This window comes from Arachis hypogaea, chromosome 17 (genome assembly GCF_003086295.3).
Source record: "Arachis hypogaea cultivar Tifrunner chromosome 17, arahy.Tifrunner.gnm2.J5K5, whole genome shotgun sequence".
Classification (NCBI taxonomy): Eukaryota; Viridiplantae; Streptophyta; class Magnoliopsida; order Fabales; family Fabaceae; genus Arachis; species Arachis hypogaea.
In genome coordinates, this window is record NC_092052.1 from 39,468,692 (window position 1) to 39,488,545 (window position 19,854).

The 19,854-nt window shown below is 36.3% G+C and overlaps 1 non-coding gene across 1 annotated transcript; it reads left to right on the forward strand.

The window, feature by feature from the left end:
- Window positions 1-2,161: 2,161 nt before the first annotated feature.
- LOC112767549 (small nucleolar RNA R71) lies at window positions 2,162-2,270 on the forward strand. Its single transcript, XR_003184992.1, has one exon. It is a non-coding gene; the product is annotated as a small nucleolar RNA R71 (small nucleolar RNA).
- Window positions 2,271-19,854: the final 17,584 nt, after the last annotated feature.

Below are 19,854 nucleotides of genomic sequence, written 5' to 3' on the forward strand. Positions count from 1 at the left end.
GCCTCTATTCTGTGTTTCTGGGCTTGGATTTGGGCCGAGAAGGAGCCCAGAAATCGCTAGGGGCGAATTCTGCAACTTTCTGCATGTAGCGTCTGTCACGCGTGTTCGTCATTTGGAAATTTTTCTTGTCATGCGTACGCGCCGCTCGTATTCTGTGCTAGGCATGCGTCCGCGTTGTCCATGTGTGCGCGTCACTGCTCGTTTCTCAAATACTTCATTTTTCTCGTTCCTTCCACTTTTGCATGTTTCCTTTCTATCCTCTGAGCCATTCCTGCCCTATAAAGCCTGAAAATACTTTAACACACAGATCACGGCATCGAATGGTAACGAAGGATAATTAAAATTAACATTTTTAAGGCCTAGGAAACATGTTTTCACATATATCACAGAATAAGGAAGAAATTGCAAAACCATGCAAATTATATGAATAAGTGAGTAAAGACTTGATAAAAACCACTCAATTGAGCACAAGATAAATAATAAAATAGTGGTTTATCATGTCTCTCCCTTAGGGAAGGAGTTAGGTTTGGGCATCTTGAATAAGATGTGATCCTCCTATAATTGCAGAACTAGCTCTCCCTTTGCCACATCAATTATGGCATTGGCTGTAGCTAGGAAAGGTCTTCCAAGGATGATGGATTCATCCTCTTCCTCTCCAGTATCTAAGATTATAAAATCTGCAGGGATGTAAAAGTTTTCAATCTTTACTAATAAATCCTCTACTAGGCCATATGCCCTTTTTAGTGACTTGTCTACCATCTCCAATGAGATTTTGGCAGCTTGCACTTCAACGATTTCCAGCCTCTCCATTATAGAGAGAGGCATGAGGTTTATGCTTGACCCTAGGTTACATAAAGCCTTCTCAAAAGTAATTGTTCCTATGGTGCAAGGAATTAGGAAGCGTCCGGGATCCGGCAGCTTCTGAGGTAGTTTCTTCTGAACCAAGGCATTGAGTTCCTTGGTGAGCACTGGAGATTCTTCCTCCAATGTCTCTATTTCAAATAATTTGGCATTCAGCTTCATCAGAATCCCTAGGTGCCGAGCAATTTGCTCTTCCCTAGTTTCTTCTTCCTCTTCAGAAGAGGAGTATTCTTCAGATTCTATAATCTGCAACCAGGCATCTAAGGGAACCTCTATGGTCTCCTTATGAGCCTTGGTTTCCTTTAGTTCTTCCACAAGGGGATCCTTAGTGGGCGTTGAACGCCCAGCCTCTGCTATTGTGGCATTCAACGCCAGGATTTATCCTTTTTTGGGCGTTGGACGCCCAGTCTCTACTCCATTACCGGCGTTCAACACCAATAACTGCTCCTCTTTGGGCGTTGAACGCCCAGCTACTCCCTTGCTGGTGTTCAATGCCAGCTTCTCCTATTCATTTTCGACCTCAACTTCTGCAGTAATGACCTTGCACTCTTCTCTTGGGTTTACTTCAGTGTTACTAGAAAGGGTGTTAGGAGGAGTCTCAGGGATTCTCTTACTCGCTGACCAATCTGTACCTCCAAATTCCTAATGGAGGATCTTGTTTCAGTAATGAAACTATGAGTGGTCTGAGAGAGATTGGAGACTATAGTGGCTAAGTCAGAAAGGCTCTGCTTAGAAGTCTCCATATGTTGCTGAGAAGATGGGAATGGTTTATCAAGAAACCTATTCTGGTTTCTTCCACCTTGATCATTATTGAAGCCTTGCTGAGGCTTCTGTCGATCCCTCCAGGAAAAGTTGGGATGATTCCTCCATGATGAGTTGTAGGTGTTGCCATAAGGCTCATTATTGGGATTTCCTAAATAGTTAACCTCACCCATCATGGGTTGATCTGGATCATATGCATCTCCTTCGTAGGAGGCTTCTTGAGTGCTACCAGCTGCAGCTTATAATCCAGTCAGATGCTGAAAGATCATGTTGACCTGTTGGGTTAGGATCTTGTTCTGAGCCAATATGACATTCAGAGTGTCAACTTCTAGGACTCTTCTCTTCTGAGCAACCCCATTGCTTACAGGGTTCTTCTCAGAAGTGTACATGAACTGGTTGTTAGCAACCATGTCAATGAGTTTCTGTGCCTCTTCAGGTGTTTTCTTCAAGTGGAGTGATCCACCAGCAGAGTGGTCTAAAGCCATCTTGGATAATTCAGAGAAACCATCATAGAAGATATCTAACATGGTCTAGTCTGAAATCATGTTAGGAGGGCACTTTCTAATTAATTGTTTATACCTCTCCTAGGCCTCATAGAGGGATTCACCCTCTTTCTGCCTGAAGGTCTGAACTTCCATCCTGAACTTGCTCTGCTTCTGAGGTGGAAAGAATTTGGTCAAGAATGCATTGACCACTTTTTTCCAAGAGTCTAGGCTTTCCTTAGGCTAAGAATCCAGCCATAACCTAGCTATGCCCCTTACAGCAAAAGGGAAAAGCTTAAGCTTGTAGATTTCAGGATCCACTCCATTAGTCCTGACAGTATCATAGATCTACAAGAAATTAGAGATGAATCTGTTGGGATCTTCCTATGGAAGTCCATGAAACTGGTAGTTCTATTGAACTAAAATGACCAGTTGAGACTTCAGCTCAAAGTTATTTGCACCAATTGCAGGTATAGAGATGCTTCTTCCATAGAAATCAGAAGTGGGTGCAGTGAAGTCACCTAGGACCTTCCTTGCGTCTCCTCCACCATTAGGATTGGCTGCCATGTTTGTATTTTCAGCTTCTTGTTCAAAAAGCTCTGTGAGGTTACCTCCGAAGTGCTGTGCTCTTACTTGTTGTAAACGCCTCCTTAGAGTCCTCTCAAGTTTAGGGTCAGGATCAAAAGGAGGTTCTTTATCTCTGTTCCCTGCTCATAAACAAGAAGGAAGAATGCAAGAAAAAAAGAAGAAAAGGATTCTCTATGTCAGAGTATAGAGGTCCTTTGAGAGAGTTAGAAGATAAGAAAAGAAAGATATCTTTTAAGTTAAAAGAGTTTTCGAAAAAAATAAATAGAAAAAGAAAAAGAAGATTTTTGAAAATAGAAGAGAGAGAAAGAGGTAAGAATTTTCGAAAAAGGAGAGAGAGAAAGAAGTAAAAAAGCTTTCAAAAATAGAAGAGAGAGAAGATGAATTAAAGAGATACCAAACTTTCAAAATTAAAATAAGATAAAACAAGTAACTAACCAACTAATAAGAATTGAAAACAAATTAAAAGATATAATTTTGAAATTTAATTTTAAAAGAAGGTAAATATTTGAAATTTAAAAGTTTTAAAATTAAAAAGAAGATAAGATAGGAAGGAGTTAAAGCAAGAAGATATGATAGAGAATTGAAAAGATTTGCAAAAATAAGATTTGAAATTTGATTTTTGAAAAAGATTTGATTTTGAATTTTTAATTTTTAAATTTTAAATTTTCAAATTGAATTTAAAATTTGAAATTATAGTAAGATAAGATAGGATTTTTGAAATTTAAAGAAAGATAAAAAGATAAGATAAAGATTTGAAAAGATAGGATTTGAAATTCAAAATTTAAACTTTACTAACAAGAAAACACTAAATTTCAAATTTTTAAATCAAGATAGGGAAAGTTAGTCAAGATTTTCGAAAAATTAAAGAAAGATAAAAGAAATTTTTTTATTTTCGAATTTTAAGGAAAAAGAAAAACAACTAAGAGACACCAAACTTAAAAATTTTAAAATCAAAGGACACTAATTTTCAAAAATTAAAGGAAAAACACCAAAAAGACACTAAACTTAAAATTTTTGAAATCAGACAAGAAAAATTACCAAGAACAATTCGAATACTAAGATGAACACTTAAAGACAATTTCGAAAATTTAAAGAAAAGATGAACACAAGAGAGGACACCAAACTTAAAAATTAACACAAGACTCAAACAAAGAAAAAGATTACTAAAGAAAAGAAAAGGTTTTTTTTTTGAAAAAGAACAAGAAACAAGTAAGACTCAAAACAAGAAAATCAAAAGAAAATAAATGGTCAAAAAGAGATAAAGGTTTTGAAAAAATTTTTGAAAAAGAAAACAAGAAACACAAGTAGAAGAGCAATAAAACCTCAAAAAGTACCTAATCTAAGCAACAAGATAGTCCGGTAGTTTGTCAATCTCAGAACAATCCCCAGCAACGGCGCCAAAAACTTGGTGCGCGAAATTGAACTCCGCACAACTAAACCGGCAAGTGCACCGGGTCAGCCAAGTAATACCTCAGGTGAGTGAGTCGTATCCCACGGAGATTATCGGATTGAGCAAGTAATGACTATCTTGTAAATCTTAGTCAGGCGATTAGAAAAGATGGTTGTTTGTTAAGAAGCATAAATGAAAAGTAAAGAACGAAATATCATATTAGTTTAAAAGCATTGATGGATAATTAGTTAAGGCTTCGGAGATTCATTCAATGGCAACCGTAATTGACTAACTCATGTAGCATCCTCATCAAGTTAGTCTCTTCTAAACTATAGCAGTCCACCATATCTGAGCAACTCATGTAGAATCCTCATCAAGTAAACTCATGGCTTCCCACCATAGTCAAAGGTGAAGACCTAAGCAATCCACTCCCCTTCACGATCCTACTCAAAACGCCACAAACAAGGTCGGATCTTCCGGATCAGGGAACGCTACTTCTCATGCTCTAGCCTTAATGCCACAGAAACCTTAATAACCCATGCTCAACGGGATTATATGTCACATATCCAAAGTCGCCCATGCACGCTCTTGGAATCCGCAGTGCATTCTCTAGCTTGTGGTTCAATGCTATCCGGGCAGGACTCACACGGAACCCATGTAAAACAAGGATGATTGTCATGGGTCATCCTCAATTCATGAGATGAAGAACGAAAATGTATAAGATAATGGAATCAAACGTGTATTAAAATAGAATAGTAATATTATTAATCCATGAGAATCAGCAGAGCTCCTAACCCTAACTTAGGAGGTTTAGTTGCTCATGCTTTACAGAAAGTAAAATGTGAAAAGGTAAAGATGAGGTAGAAGATCCTAAACATGGGTGATTTTCTCCTTTAAATACTAATCTAATGACTGAGAAGTACAAAAAGTATGACAGACTGGACTAGAGGTGCGAAAATCCATCCTTGGGCCTACTTTGGTTGAGTACTTGGGCTGAGCTTGGCGTCCAACCTTGAGGAATGGGCGTTGAACGCCCATTAGGGGGTGAGTGGCGCTGTCTTGTGTCTTGGTGGGTGTTGAACGCCCCAAAGGGGGTGGTTATTCGGCGTTCAACGCTGCCTTGTCTCCTTGGGGAGTTGAACGCCAGCCAGGGGGTAGCTCCTTGGCGTTCAATGCCCAGTATGAGCAGGCTCCTTTGAAGACAAGTATAAACCATTATATATTGCTGGAAAGCTCTGAAATTTATCTTTCTAATGCCATTGAGAATGCATCATTTAGACCTTTGTCGCTCAAGAAATTCTTGTTTGAGTGCATGGAGGTCAGATTCTGATAGCATCTGCTATGCTTTTCTTGCCTCTGAATCAGACTTTGCCAAAGCTCTTCAATTTCAGCCAGAAATTACCTGAAATCATCATAAAACACAATAACTCAAAGTAGAATCCAAAAATATAAATTTTGCACTAAAACCTATGAAAATATAATGAAACAACTTACTACAGCTAAAGAGAAATAAGACAATAGAGCGGCAATAGCTCCAGTTGTGTTTTCCAACGACCAGAACAATGACAAGGAGCCCGACAACGACGAAGCAGCAACAATAGTGGCAGATCAACTCCTTCCACAGCTTTTTCACACATGCAGCAGTGACAGCTTCCTCTAATGACCGCCCAAGTAGTGACAACGATGACAAAAATAACGGCAGCGGTGGCATCACAGTGACTACCCACCACTTTCGCATTTCCTTTATCTTTGTGGGCTATCTCACTCTCGGCGTGTCCTAACGGCGATGAAGGCACAACGGCGACACGAGCTTTGGCGATGGCGGCTTAGTGGCGAGATCTCCCTCTTGCGATAGTGGCCCAGCTCTAGTGACGATGGTGCATGGCAAGACAGCGTCCTTCTCCTCATCCCTTGCGCATCTTTGTTGACCTCCTTGTTAGTTCCCGCTCTCCTTGATGGCAACACTGGTGACAACGACAGCAGTGACAGATTCATGGCGGTGGAATGAGTTGGATAGCGGCTAGGCGCGACACCTCCCTCTCTCTCTTCCTCTGCGTGGGTGTGTTGTGTTGTTGTGTGTGTGTGTGCTGTGGGTGTGAGGGATGAGGTGAGTGACGGCTAGGGTTTGTGAGAGAGTGTGAGTGTGTTGTGTTAGGATTAGGGGTAGTGTAAGTTAGGGTTTGTTTTTAGGGGGTTTTGGGGTTTGGTAGAGTAAGAATTTTAATAAATAAAAGGGTAGAGTAATAATTTAAAACCAAATTAAATACAAAATAATTATCTTTGAAATAACATTTAATTATCAACTTGTAAATTATTTTCAAATAAATACTAATTCAATAAAAATTGGAGATAATCAAATTAATTCTCCTTTATTTATAAAATAAGGTTCAAAGTCTAAATATTCAAAATATATCATACAAAATTCTCATTATCTTTCAATTACTAAAGCTTCAAATCATAAATAAGAAAATCTCCGATTACTATGAAATTATATGCGTACTAAATGATTTAAAACTGAAAACCTCATAACTGAGATTTAATCACCTTTTAATAAGATAATTTTTTAAAAGTATAAATCATAAATAAATATCAATAAATCTCAGTTCGCTCATAATTTAATTTCTAAAATCTGGAGTCTTACAGAGGATAACAACTTTTATTTGAATTAACTAAGAATAAAAATACAAATAACAACTAAGATTAGAATTGTTACCTTTTATTGATCCAATATGAAATTCTAGGCATGGATGTACTTATCTCTAAAATCTTCTTATAGCAATGTGAGGAACCACTTCCAATGTTCTTTTGTGTCACTATCAATCACAGGATATGCAGTCACATAAAAGTGATTATTAGTGTCTTGACGAATGGTGGATAGTAGTTGGTCTCTGAAACACCCCTTTAAGAAACAACCATCAAGACCAATCCGCTTTCTACAACCAAACTTAAATCCTCTTTTACACACATCGAGGCATATATGTAGTTTGTCAAACAACAGGAAGATTGGGGTATTGGAGTCACATCCAATAAGGCTCTACTTCTCGGATTACTCTTCAAAAATTCATGTAAGTAGTCCCACAGCTGACTGTATTAGACTCTTTCATTACCAACTACACGATCTCTTGCCTCTTTAAGAGTTTTGTAAACCATCTTACCATTCACCACCACATTGTAATCAATTTCTATGTGGTCATAAGCCTTACTGAGTGTCATGTGGGGTTGGATTTGTAGCCTCTGTTCCAGCTTATTTACAACCCACTTCTGATCCGCCATGTTACTCTCGAATTCTTTTTCACATGTTTAGGAATGTACATTTTTATTTGGAAGCTTCTGACTGAGAATTCCAAGCGCATTATATGAGCTAGGGACAAAGTGGACTCTTTGAAGCCTCGTTAGTATCTGTAACACCAGTAACAACGCTCTCCCGCTACTTCCATTGGTAGTTTCGTCTTATCCCCAACACCATTTACATCTTCTTCATCATTGTTAAAATCTCCAATAGCAGCTTCTTCATCATTATTATCATCACCAATGGTAGCTTTTTCGTCATTGTTATCTTTTTTATCATTGTACTGATGAACCACTATTTTATAGTTTATTTTATACTGAATTGAGTGGATTATGTCAACTATTCTCACACTTATTCATGAAAAATGCATGTTTTTTAGTTTCCTTCCTAATTTTGTGCTATGATTGAAAACATGCTTCTTTGGCCTTAAAATTGCTAATTTTAATCCTCTTTCATTACCATTCGATGTCGTGATATGTGTGTTAAGTGTTTTCAGGTTTTACAGGGCAAGAATGACTTAGAGGATGAAAATAAAGCATGCAAAAGTGGAAGGAACACAAGAAATTGAAGTTTTGGGAAGCTGGCCTCGATGTGCATGCATGGACGACGCGTACGCGTGATCAGTGCAGCAGGCAAGCGACGCGTACGCGTGGACGATGCGTACGCATGACCAGGAATTCGTTCAGCGACGCGTACGCGTGACGAGCGTCACGTGCTGCAATTAACAGAATTCGCTGGGGGCAATTTTTGGGCTGCTTTTAACCCAGTTTCAGGCCCGAAAATATAGATTAGAGGCTGCAGAGTGGAGCTGGAAAAAGGGGCTGACACTTTTATTCACACAATTTTAGGTTTTAGATGTAGGTTTCTAGAGAGAGAGGCTCTCTCCTTTCTCTAGGTTTTAGGGTTTTTAGTTTTGTTCCTTCTCAAATTCAGATTTCTACCTTACTTTAATTTAGTTTCTCTTCAACTTTTATTTATTCTAGTACTTTAGTTTATCTATTTCTCTCGTTGATTTCTCTATGTTGCCAATTTAGTTTATGAATTCTTCTTGTTTCCTTTAATCCATATTAATGCAATTTATGTTTACATGTTTATGATTGCTTTCTTTAATTTGTTGTTATTGTTTCCTCTTGCAATTGTTAGTCTTAGATTTTGCTATGTCTTGTTAGTTTTCTATGTTTTTATTTTATGCCTTCCAAGTGTTTGATAAATTGGTTGGTTGGATTTTAAATTAGATTTTTATGTTCTTGACTTGGATTGATTAATTAGAAACTCTTGAGTTATCAACAGTCTTTTGTTGATTGGTGATTAAAAGTTGCTAGTTGGCTTGAGCTTCACTAACTCTAGTCTTTGATTAGGACTTGTGAACTCAAGTTTATTTGCTCACTTGACTTTCCTTCATTTGTTAGAGGTTAACTAAGTGAGAGTAATTTGCAATTACTATCACAATTGACAATGATGATGAGGATAGGAATTTCGATTCTTAACCCTTGCTAGGACTTTTCCTAGTTGTTAGTTATTTTCTTGTTATTTACATTCCTTGCTTATTAAACTCAAAACCCAAAAAGATACAATCAGACAACCCATAATAAAAATACTTCCCTGCAATTCCTTGAGAGACGACCTGAGGTTTAAGTACTTCGGTTAATTTTATTGGGTTTTGTAACACCCTACCACACTGATCTTTACGCTTAAGTCATAAAATAGAGGTGGTGTGGTATTACGACCTCTAAAATAAAATGTATATATATAATAGCAGAAGAATTATAATATACTAGGAGCCTTGAAGAATAGAGGAAATAAAAATCGCAAAATAAAAATGCAACGCTCAAGAAACGAGTTAACTTACGTGCTAAGAAAACCATAATTATTAAACATAAGATAACAGAAGTAGGAATAGAGTGCCAAAGATACAAAATAACAAGCTCCTAACTCAGTCTGCAAAGTCAAGACTGGCTGGAGAATATTTACACATATATACATACATATCCAAAACCCAAAATTTCATATACACAGTCCTACCTCTTCATAAACCTCTAAGAGGATCCAAAAAAATAAGTTATGCGGAGAGAAAACTAAGTACATATATATACATCACTGTACAGCAAAACTACCCAGTAACCACTCCGCTTCAAGAGTCCAGACGCCTAACGAGATGCCTCTCGACCTACATCTAAAAAACAACAACATAGTATGGAATGAGAATCGGAGGTTCTCAGTATGGTAAAGGTGCCACACACATAATATATAAGGTCCTGGGAATGCCAGAGGCAATCCTAGAACGCCGACACTCAGATTATAGAGCTTAAAGTATTAAACAGGAGCCATAAAAGGTGGTTTTCTAAGAATATTTAAACCTAACTTAACTTAACCTTAAATCCAAGTCCCAACTGCCATTCCTCCATACCTCCAACTCCATCATGCATTTTCACAGACAAATAGACAGATAAAGGCAAGCACAAGAAGGTTACAAATACTGTAGGTAACAAATACACATTTAGCATGGCAAGTACATATAGGCACACCCAATTAAAGCACAAGCAAGTAATTCAAGTAATATGCATATGATGCATGCCTGTCCTATGGCTGATGAGGCTCATCTGTCGGTTATCCAGCCAACCCGACAAGTCTGAATTGAACTTAGACTGTCCCTCGACGTGCATCCCCAAGAGTCTATGCATAGATTTTTCTCAACTAATCGATATTGCTCAATGGGGGTAACATTCCCGGGAATTTATATAGTGCCCGATCACACTTACGTCGTAGGGTCAACAGAGTATCAAGTTTTCAACCTGGTACACATGGTGGCAAGCTACGGTACTTTATCCAGGGAATCTCGTATCTCAGATCATTCAAATTCATAAGCCATATAAATAATTCAATTATAATTCATCAACATTCACATCATTTTCAATCACATCTTATTCATCATCATACATCAATCATATTCTATTCTTATCCTTTATTATCACACCTCCCATTCCGTCCATCAATAGTTCCAATTCAAAACATAATTCATTCTTTTCTAAATGAATCAAACTTAAAACATACTCATTTTCTTAATAACTCAAAATCAAACCATATAACCTTTGAATCTAAATCTTTCTAAATAATCATCTAAACAAAATCTCTAACTTTTATAAAATTTCGACAGCATCTCCTCTAAAACTCGGACTTCGCCACCCTTTTCGGGTCCAAACCTGCATTCTTTTCAATTCAACATAACCTTCCTCATCATCATAACAATCACCATAATAAATCTACCTCATATCAACAATTATCATACAATATTTAAATACATCAATCAAAATTCAACCAAGAATCATAGTGCATAAATCCAAGGCTTTTAACACAAAATACCCTTTCTCATTATCATAACAACCTCTACAATAGTTATACCTCAAATCAATAATTCACCAAATCAACAATTAATCAACAAGCACCAAACCAACCATGTTCATCAACAAGATACTAAGTATCAAATATACACATGCAATCCAACTTATCCTATGGTCATCTAGCCTAAGTTTTCACAGAACATTATATATTAAATGCAAGAAACCTAAACCATACCTTAGCCGATTCCCAAGTATTATTCCAAGACAATTTTCCTAAAAGAACACAGCCCTCAAAACCTCAACTAATCCACTTCCTCCAAGTTCCAGTATTCACAATTTCGAGCTCCAATTATTTATTTTCAACCTAATACACATTCATAACACATATATATCCAATTTAATACTCAAAGCTCAAATTCAATGAAATTAAAATAGAATTATCATATCCTCACCTTACCCAAGTTTCACATAAACAAGAGTGAACGTTTTCCTCAAGCTAATTGGATCCTAAAACATCAAAGAGCAAAGAAATTCAATACCTCCACTTAAATTAGTGAAAATTGGGGGAAAAGAGTGGCTGAGAGTGTTTAGTAGCTTACCAATGAAATTGTTCCAGTAGAAACATAGAGCTCAATGCGGTGATCGCGTGGCCGCAAATGGTGCGACAATCGGAGCTCGGACGGAGGAGCTACGGCGAGTTGAAGTTTGCCATAAGGGTTCGGCACTCCTTTTCTTCCCTGGAGCTTTTAGCGCTGTTTATGCTGAATGGGAGAAAGGAGATGGCTTCGGTTCTTTTTAAGTGCTGGGCCGGTTGGGCCCACGGGCTCGATTTGGGTCTGGTTCAACCGGTTCGGCCCATTTGGTCCAATCTTGGACCGATTTCTTCGAAATTAGTGTCAAAATTCTCGTTTCGGTGAGCTCTATCCTAATTTAATATAATATTCACATTTCTAATCTTCTTTATTAAAAACTAATTTATTGACTAATTATCTACTAATTTATCGGGGTTTACAGGTTTGTATTTGTGATAAACAATTTAAACATTGACCGAGGGTAATTTGTTGGTTTAGAACTATACTTGCAACGCGACATTTTTGTGAAAATCTTTACCGACATTTTTTCTCCGTCATGTACTCATTGGTAGCTTTTTCTTTCTTATTCTTCTTCTCTTCCTAGGCTTCTTTACCTTTTCCAACCCATGTTCTCAGTCACACGTAACTATTCTCAGATTACTCTTAATGTATCTAGTCCTTATCCCTTCATAAATCACATGATCTTTCAATGCATTCTTGAATGACTCAAAGGCTGCAAACTCCATTCCTAACTGAAACCAGACCTGACCAAATTCGGCCTCCTCATTGAATTGTGGCCATTCATATTTGTCACATTCATCCTCTAAGCTCTCTGGTGTTAACAATGTTTCAGACTCTTAATCAAAGATAGGGTCCTCCTCTTTTTTCTTATGCCCTTCATTATCTTTATTTTCCCCTTCATTATGTGTGCCACCTGAAATTTGATCCACCTGCTTCAGGCTCAACAATTTTTAGCTCTCCAGAATTGGGCATGGCAACTTTTGTTGCTACACATTTGGGCCTTGCATCAACAAGTTTAGGCACAACAGTTTTTAGTGCTCTAGAATTGGGCTTTATAGTCCTTGGTGTTGCACATTTTGGCACCGTAGATTCTGACCCACCCCTATAGGTCATATCAAATTTTGCTCTTCTAATATTATTGGGTCTACTAGAACTTTCTTTAATATAAGCCTTTTTTTGTTTGCTTTGGATCCCTATTTTTTTTTGTGTGCGAGTTTTTACCTTCTTTTTAGACAACAACTTTCTCTCTGTTTTCTTTTGCATCTTCCTTTTCTCAATTATACAATCCTCTTTACTTTCATCCTCTATTTCTGGTGGAAGTGGTTTATATGGCTTGTCCTCTGTGCTTTCATACCCGTAATCACTAGAGTCATTATTACCTTCATCTATATCAATCTTAAACTCAAATTTTGAGTCATCAATAGAGTGTCCATTATTGGATGATCAAAGTATAAGTGAAATTCCTCAGTTTTCTTGTTCTTCTGTTTATTCTCTCGCAGCTCATTTATCTCCTTATCTCCATTAATTGGGTGTAATTTGGACTCAAAGTCAAAAGTAGCAGGATCAAATCAATATATTATCTTATAATCATTGTATCCTAATCTTTTGAAAAGAGTTTGAAATCAAAGAAGCAAATAAGGTCAATGTCTATCTTCGGGAACCTTTCAACCTTCCCATCAATGAATAGCATCACATGTTTGTCATTCCTTACAATATGGCCTCCACGTTGGAATACAGGAGCCACTATATCCTCCATCTAAAATGAGACTTTTCAAAAAAGAAAATTTTAATAAAGTCCAAACTAGAAGCAACAAAGGAAAACAAACACAATTTTCACTTTTATAAATTATTTTGTTGATTAACTACTCTAAAAAGAAAAAAAACTAATCAATCCCGATGAAGATAACATGTTATAGAATAACAACAGAGAATTGAGCTTTATCTATGGTAGCATAATAAACACTAATCAAACAAATATACTACACAAACATATAATAAACACCTTGTAAATGCTAAATGTATTTTGAAGTGATCAAAAGATTCTCTATTTTACTAGATTACCTTGGCCAAGGTGAGTAAGACGTGGTTACCAACCAAGCATTCCCCCTATTCTACTTGTCTACGTCACCGGTAACGGTTCAACCAACAAATGTTACGTTTATGGATAGGAGAGTAATGACGAATTGGAATTGGGTCAAATTGGGTGTTGGGAGTGAAGTAGGAGATGATGTGGGAGATGTTGGAAAGAGTTAGGGCAATTTTCTATAAAAAGAAGAGACTTTATGTAAGGCCTGGAAAAATATTAACGAGTTAACCATATAATTAAAATTTAGTTAAGAGAGTTTAAATCGCTCAATCTGGGTTAAAAATTTAAATTTTATAATTTAAAAATTTACAGATAAAATTTGAACTCAGAAAATTATTTGGAACACGAAAATATAATTATTTAGGAAAAAATGCGTACCAACGTTATAATTAACTGTACACACTTAGGACTTTCTGGGACTACGTATTAGAAAAATAAAAGTGTAAAAATGACTAGAAAAATATTTAGAATACAAATAGGAATACTTATTTTTAAAAATTTGGCCCTAAATAGGGCCAACGGGCGAAAGGACAAAAATGTCCTTTGCTTATGAGAGCCACAAACATGACCTGATTCCAATTTCAATTCATTTCACCCTTAAGAGAGAGAGAGAGCACAAGATTGAGAGGAGAAGAGAAAGAACCCAACCCTAATTTCATGATTCACCATCTCATTCAAATCCGATTTTCTCACAAATCGGAGCTCCAATCGACAATCCATTTATGGCTACTCGTTGCTCTCAACTTTCTCTACGTTTCTATACCACTTTTGCAGTGAGTAATCATGAGAATCCTACCCCATTTGTACATTTCTTGCTAATTTTTTGTTTTTGGATATGTGATTTTTGAAATTGGTGATTTTGATGTTTTAGGAGATGCTCAAACTCAATTTCTTGCAGGGTTTTGACCCATGTTTGTATAGGATAAGGTAAGAGAACTCTTTCCCCCTATTTTTCCCTAGTTTATGCGAAAACCTAATGTAAAAATTATGTAATTTGGATGTAATTAGATTAAATAGAGTTGTTTGAAAACGTGGCTTGGTTGGTGTTGAGTGAAGCTTGGACATTGGGGATTGAATTAGTCGGAGAGAGACTCAAGAAGTTGGAACTGCCATCAATGCAGGTATGGGTTTCGCTTTTGGATAATCACTATATAATGTTATGTGAAACCCTTGGTTAGTTGACTTTAAGATATTGATGAATTGGTGTTGTTGATAATAATGGCTTAGTATGAATATATGACATTGGATGATTGTTAAATGTTAAATGAAAATGGCCAAAGGTCTTGATTTAGTGAGTTTCTAATGCTTAATGTGTGTGTGTGTGTGTGTGTGTGTGTGTGTGTGTGAGTGTGTGTGTCGAATGTGAATATTGGGATGGTATAATTGTTGATGGTATGTTTGCCAATTATTAAGAATGAGACTTGTGATGGTCATTGATTTAATTTGTTGAAGATAATATTGGTGAAGGCTAATTGCCTAAGTTGTTGGAAATGTACTTTGGTAATGGATGTGTGAACATGTATGTGAGTAATTATTGTTGATTATTGGAAAAATTGTGAGTTTGGTTGAAAAAAAAAGTTACAATTTAAGTGAAAAATTTAGTGTTTGATGAGTTGTTGGGTGTAAAGGATGAATGTGTTTTAGGCTTTGGACTTGGTTGAGGCTATTGGGTAATGTTTTCAAAAAGAAAAGGGTTTTTGAGTAGTGTGAATTTTGAGTATTGCAGAAAATGTGTAATTTGAAAATTTTGGTCAACTTTAGAGGGTTATAAATTGGCACTCGAAACTTGAAAATAACTAAAATTGATCTTGAATTAAAATTAGGAATGACTACTTTAAAGCCGTCAAAGAACGGAGGAAAAACCATTTTTTGATAAAAAATTATGAAAGTTTGAAAATTGATGTTTAGAACTGAATTATGCAGGTTTTGCAGTAGGGAGACCCGAACCTGGTTCCCTGCATAGCACAAGCCATGCGTATGCATCGTGTTGGGACCAAACCAGGTTCCCGCGTATGCATAGGACATGCGTATGCACGATGCCCAATTCTTGCGAGACCCGTTTCAAGTTTCGTGCGTACGCGCAAGCCATGCGTATGCATCATTTCCTATTTTTACTGAAAATGCTGATTTGAATTATTAAGCCTTTTCCGACGAGCTTGTAACCCCCTGTAACCTCCGTATGGAGTCTGAGAACAATTTTTTTAAGCTTTGAATATATTGGGGTGAGTATAATGGATTGAACTAGGTAATTACTGGATGGAAAATTGTTAAACTTGTTATACATGTTGTGGGGATAGTGGTTCATCCCACCCACAGTAAGGACGGCGGCTTGGTCTTGCTCACGGATTGATAAATTATAATTTACTAAATTGATTAAGATTTTGAATCATGATTGAATATGATTATAACTGTGATATGATAACTGAATTGGCAAGGACGTGCGTTTCATCCGGCTTGCATTATTGATTATGCACCTCTGCTTGACAAAGATGGTGGTTCGTCTTGCTTGTTCAGTGCTGCGCTGTGGATGTGGGGATGGTGGTTTTGTCTTGCCTACATTCTCTCTGATTGCAAGGTGAGAATGCACTCTCCTTTGAGAAAGATGGCACTCTCCGTTATTTTATGCGGCACGTCCTATACCTCCAAGAGAAGGCAAGACAGGATTCTCCTTTGATTTATATGGTACCTTGATTATATTTCTCCTAGGGATGCGGAACAGAGAGACAAAGTTCGAGTTAGCCACTGGATGTGTCGGGTATAGCAATATAACCGACAAGTGAGCTCACGGCCAGTAGGACAGACATGCATCATGTGCATCTGTTTGTAATATCTTGGGTGTGCATAATTGTTCTGGTTTGCCTTTTGATATTCTATTAATTACTATCTGTGCTATTTATGGTAATTGCTCTCTAAGTGTGATTGCTTTGTATTGATCATTGTTTATGTTTAATTTCATTAATGAGACTTGGGACTATAATTGATGATGATGACTGTTGAAAATGGATGAGACTTATGGCAGTTTAAATTACCCTTATTTTAGTAGGTTGACCCTGTGTGGATTAGTTAAGACCCTAGACTTGGATTCTTGTGAAGTTGGAGATCAAGATTGCCTAAAGGGTTCATATTTTCTTATGTAGTTTTTATTTGGAATTTTTACTCTATTGGGAACCTTCGAGTTCTCACCCATTATTGCTATTCTATTTTTCAGATATAGGATGCAACGCACCTCGCTGAGTGTGTGGAAGTTTCAGGTGACGAAGCGAAGAGAATTTCTTTTGGAGAGTTTTATTTTGATGTATAAAGATTTTCTCTCCCTTTTGGAAGTATATTGGGTATGACTTTAATTTCTACTTAGAGGCTTTTTATTGGAGAGATAGATGTATATTTTGTACTTTCTCTAGTGATGTATATTTCTAACCGGTCTTTTCTTCGCGGGTCGAGACTAGTAACTATTATGTATATATATTATTATGTATCATCACGTTGAACTCATGATATATTCTACTTTTCTATATAACATTTGTCGCTTTAACGTGTTCGTGTATGATTAACGATTTTTGTTGTTTATTTTCTTCACAGGCTCTTAGTTATGATATTATTCTTCTATAATTATGTATGTATATCTCTTCTAACTGTCGTAGTACCTCACCTGTAACAGCTCAGACCACCCGCTAGTACGATATTGTCCATTTTGGCACACAAGGCCTTACGGTTTTGCCTTTGACGATAGGGATGATAGCCGAAGCCTCCCACGCTCACTCGTCAAAACGTGTCATGCTAGAGAGAGGTGTCCATACCCTTATAAGGCATGCTTCGTTCCCCTCCCCAACCGATGTGGGACCTTACAATCCACCCCCTAAGGGAGCCCAGCACCTTCACTGGCACATCGATCCGGGCTCTGGCTCTGATACCATCTGTAACAGCCCAAACCACCCGCTAGTACGATATTATCCGCTTTGACACACAAGGCCTCACAGTTTTGCCTTTGACGATAGGGATAATAGCCGAAGTCCCCCACACTCACTCGTCAAAACACGTCGTGCTAGGGAGAGGTATCCATACCCTTATAAGGCATGCTTCGTTTTCCTCCCCAACTGATGTGGGACCTTACATCACCACCATTGATTTACGACTTGAGCGTAAAGTTCTGTGTGGTAGGGTATTACACTTTGAGTGTTTAGGTCTTTTCGTGTGTCGTGGTGTGAAGTAGGAAGGGAATCAACAAGACAATATTTCCTCATATCCAAGACATTGCATTTTGTACCTAACAAAATGACATCCTTCACTCTGTTAGCACAGGGATTGATCTGTCCATGTCTCTTTTCGTGGCACTTAACGGCCATGTGTGAGACTTAACGATACACATCAGCAGTAGACGTTAGGGGCAAGCGGACGAGGATTGTGTTGGCTACGACATCTAACGTTGGGGAGATTTGTGTATTTAAAATTTTTAGGGACTAAAGTATTCGGTCCAAAATTTTTCAAGGACTAAGTTGGGGTATTCCTCATAAATTTATAAAACTTTATTTTTAAAAATTAAATTTAACAAATATTATATTATATTTATACCAAATAAATTATTTTTAAATAAATAACACCATGTAATAAAAACATTAATTGAAGTAGAAATATAATTTTCATTTATAATTTAACCCAAAAATATAAATTTCAAATTTAAAATACAATTTTGGGTTTGGTCGGGTTGACTCGAAGTATGATTCAAACCTAATTCAAAAATCACATCAGGTTAAAATGACAAATTTAAACTCGATAAAATATGTTTTGAGTTTAGATCCAATCTTAAACACCCCAAGTTTATATATTCCACCCAAACTTGAGCATTATTTAGGTTGTGGTTCAAAAAGGTGAGGTTTTATTGAGTTTAAGATTGAGTTAGAGTCTTAAAAACAGATCTGGTAAATATTTAGAATTGAGACTGAAAATTCTCGACTTATGTATTTATAGGGGAGTACATGGTCCGGTCTGTTCCAAAGAATAACTTAGGTCTAAATAATTTTGGTAAACTTTGGCCTAATTTAAGAGTGATCCGATCATTTGAAAAAAAAATCCTATCCAGTCAAACTATTCAACTGGATTTTGGCTAGAGTTCGGTCATCTGTCTCTCTCCAATTAAGGGAGTAGAGACTAGAGAGTAATTAACCAGGATTTAAAAAATTCAATCGATCATCAAACCAATGAAATTAAAAATTTAAAGATTTAAAGATTCAATCGAGATTCAATCAAAGATAAATAAAATATAATATAATAATATATTTATATATAAAATATATAATTTTTATAAAAATTATTTTTTTATGATTTATTATTTTAAATTAAATAATTAACTAGTATTAAATCCGTGCAATGCACGGGATTACATTTTAATTTGACATGTTAAATTGAAAATAATATTTTATAATCATAAATTTTTCGAATTTAGTATAATACTATTATCGTTATTATATAATAAACGTACTGAATATATTGTTTTATCTTTATTCAAAGTAAAATACAAATAGAACCGTTTGAAGTCTATAATATTCTTGAACTATAAGGAAAGAGACCTGAAAAAATAAGAACATATATAACTGTAATAATAGCATGCTAGTTTTACACTAAACTTTATATCAAAAGGCTAATGAAAATTTATCGACAACTTAGTATTTTACTAACCTCACATACGATGCTGTGCTCCTTGTTACACATTTTATTTCAAGTTTGAAGGTATAGTTATAAATAAATTAGTTATACCTACAGTAAATATTTTTACAAAAGTATAATCATAACATGTTATTAAAATGAAAATACTATTTTTCTTACCTAAATATTATTAAAAACTTCTTTGAACACGACATTTGTTGTTGATGACTTTGGATTGCCGGCTTTATCCAGAATTAGAACCTTGAGGCCATTACGATTCTTGCTTGACAAAGCAACGTAAAGTTGTCCATGGATGAATACTGATTTTGGCAAATAAATCTCTACATGTGATAATGATTGACCATGACTCTTGTTGATGGTCATTGCAAAGCACACTGTTAATGAAAATTATCTCTGTTGGAACTTAAATGGCAATCCTAAATCTGAAGGGATCAAGTTCATTCTTGAAATATACACTTTGTCACTAATATTTTTATCGGTCACTACCGTCATTCCAATTACGTTGTCGTCAAGTTCGTTAACTATTAACCTTGTCTCATTGCATAAACTTAAAGTCTCATATATGTTTCACAGTAGCATTACAGCAACTCCTAGCTTTAAAGTAAACTTGTGGTTGGGTAGTTCCAAACATTTGACTTCATTTAGAACTCTAATGTGAACCACTCTTATTGTACATCTTTATTCTCATTAGCTTGACATGTTGTGTCAGAACTTAAATACTCATTTTTCATCTCTGAAAAGATTGTCAAGACGAAATAGTTTACCTTCTCGACACTCTCAAGCGTGGGTGCAAAAATTATCCTA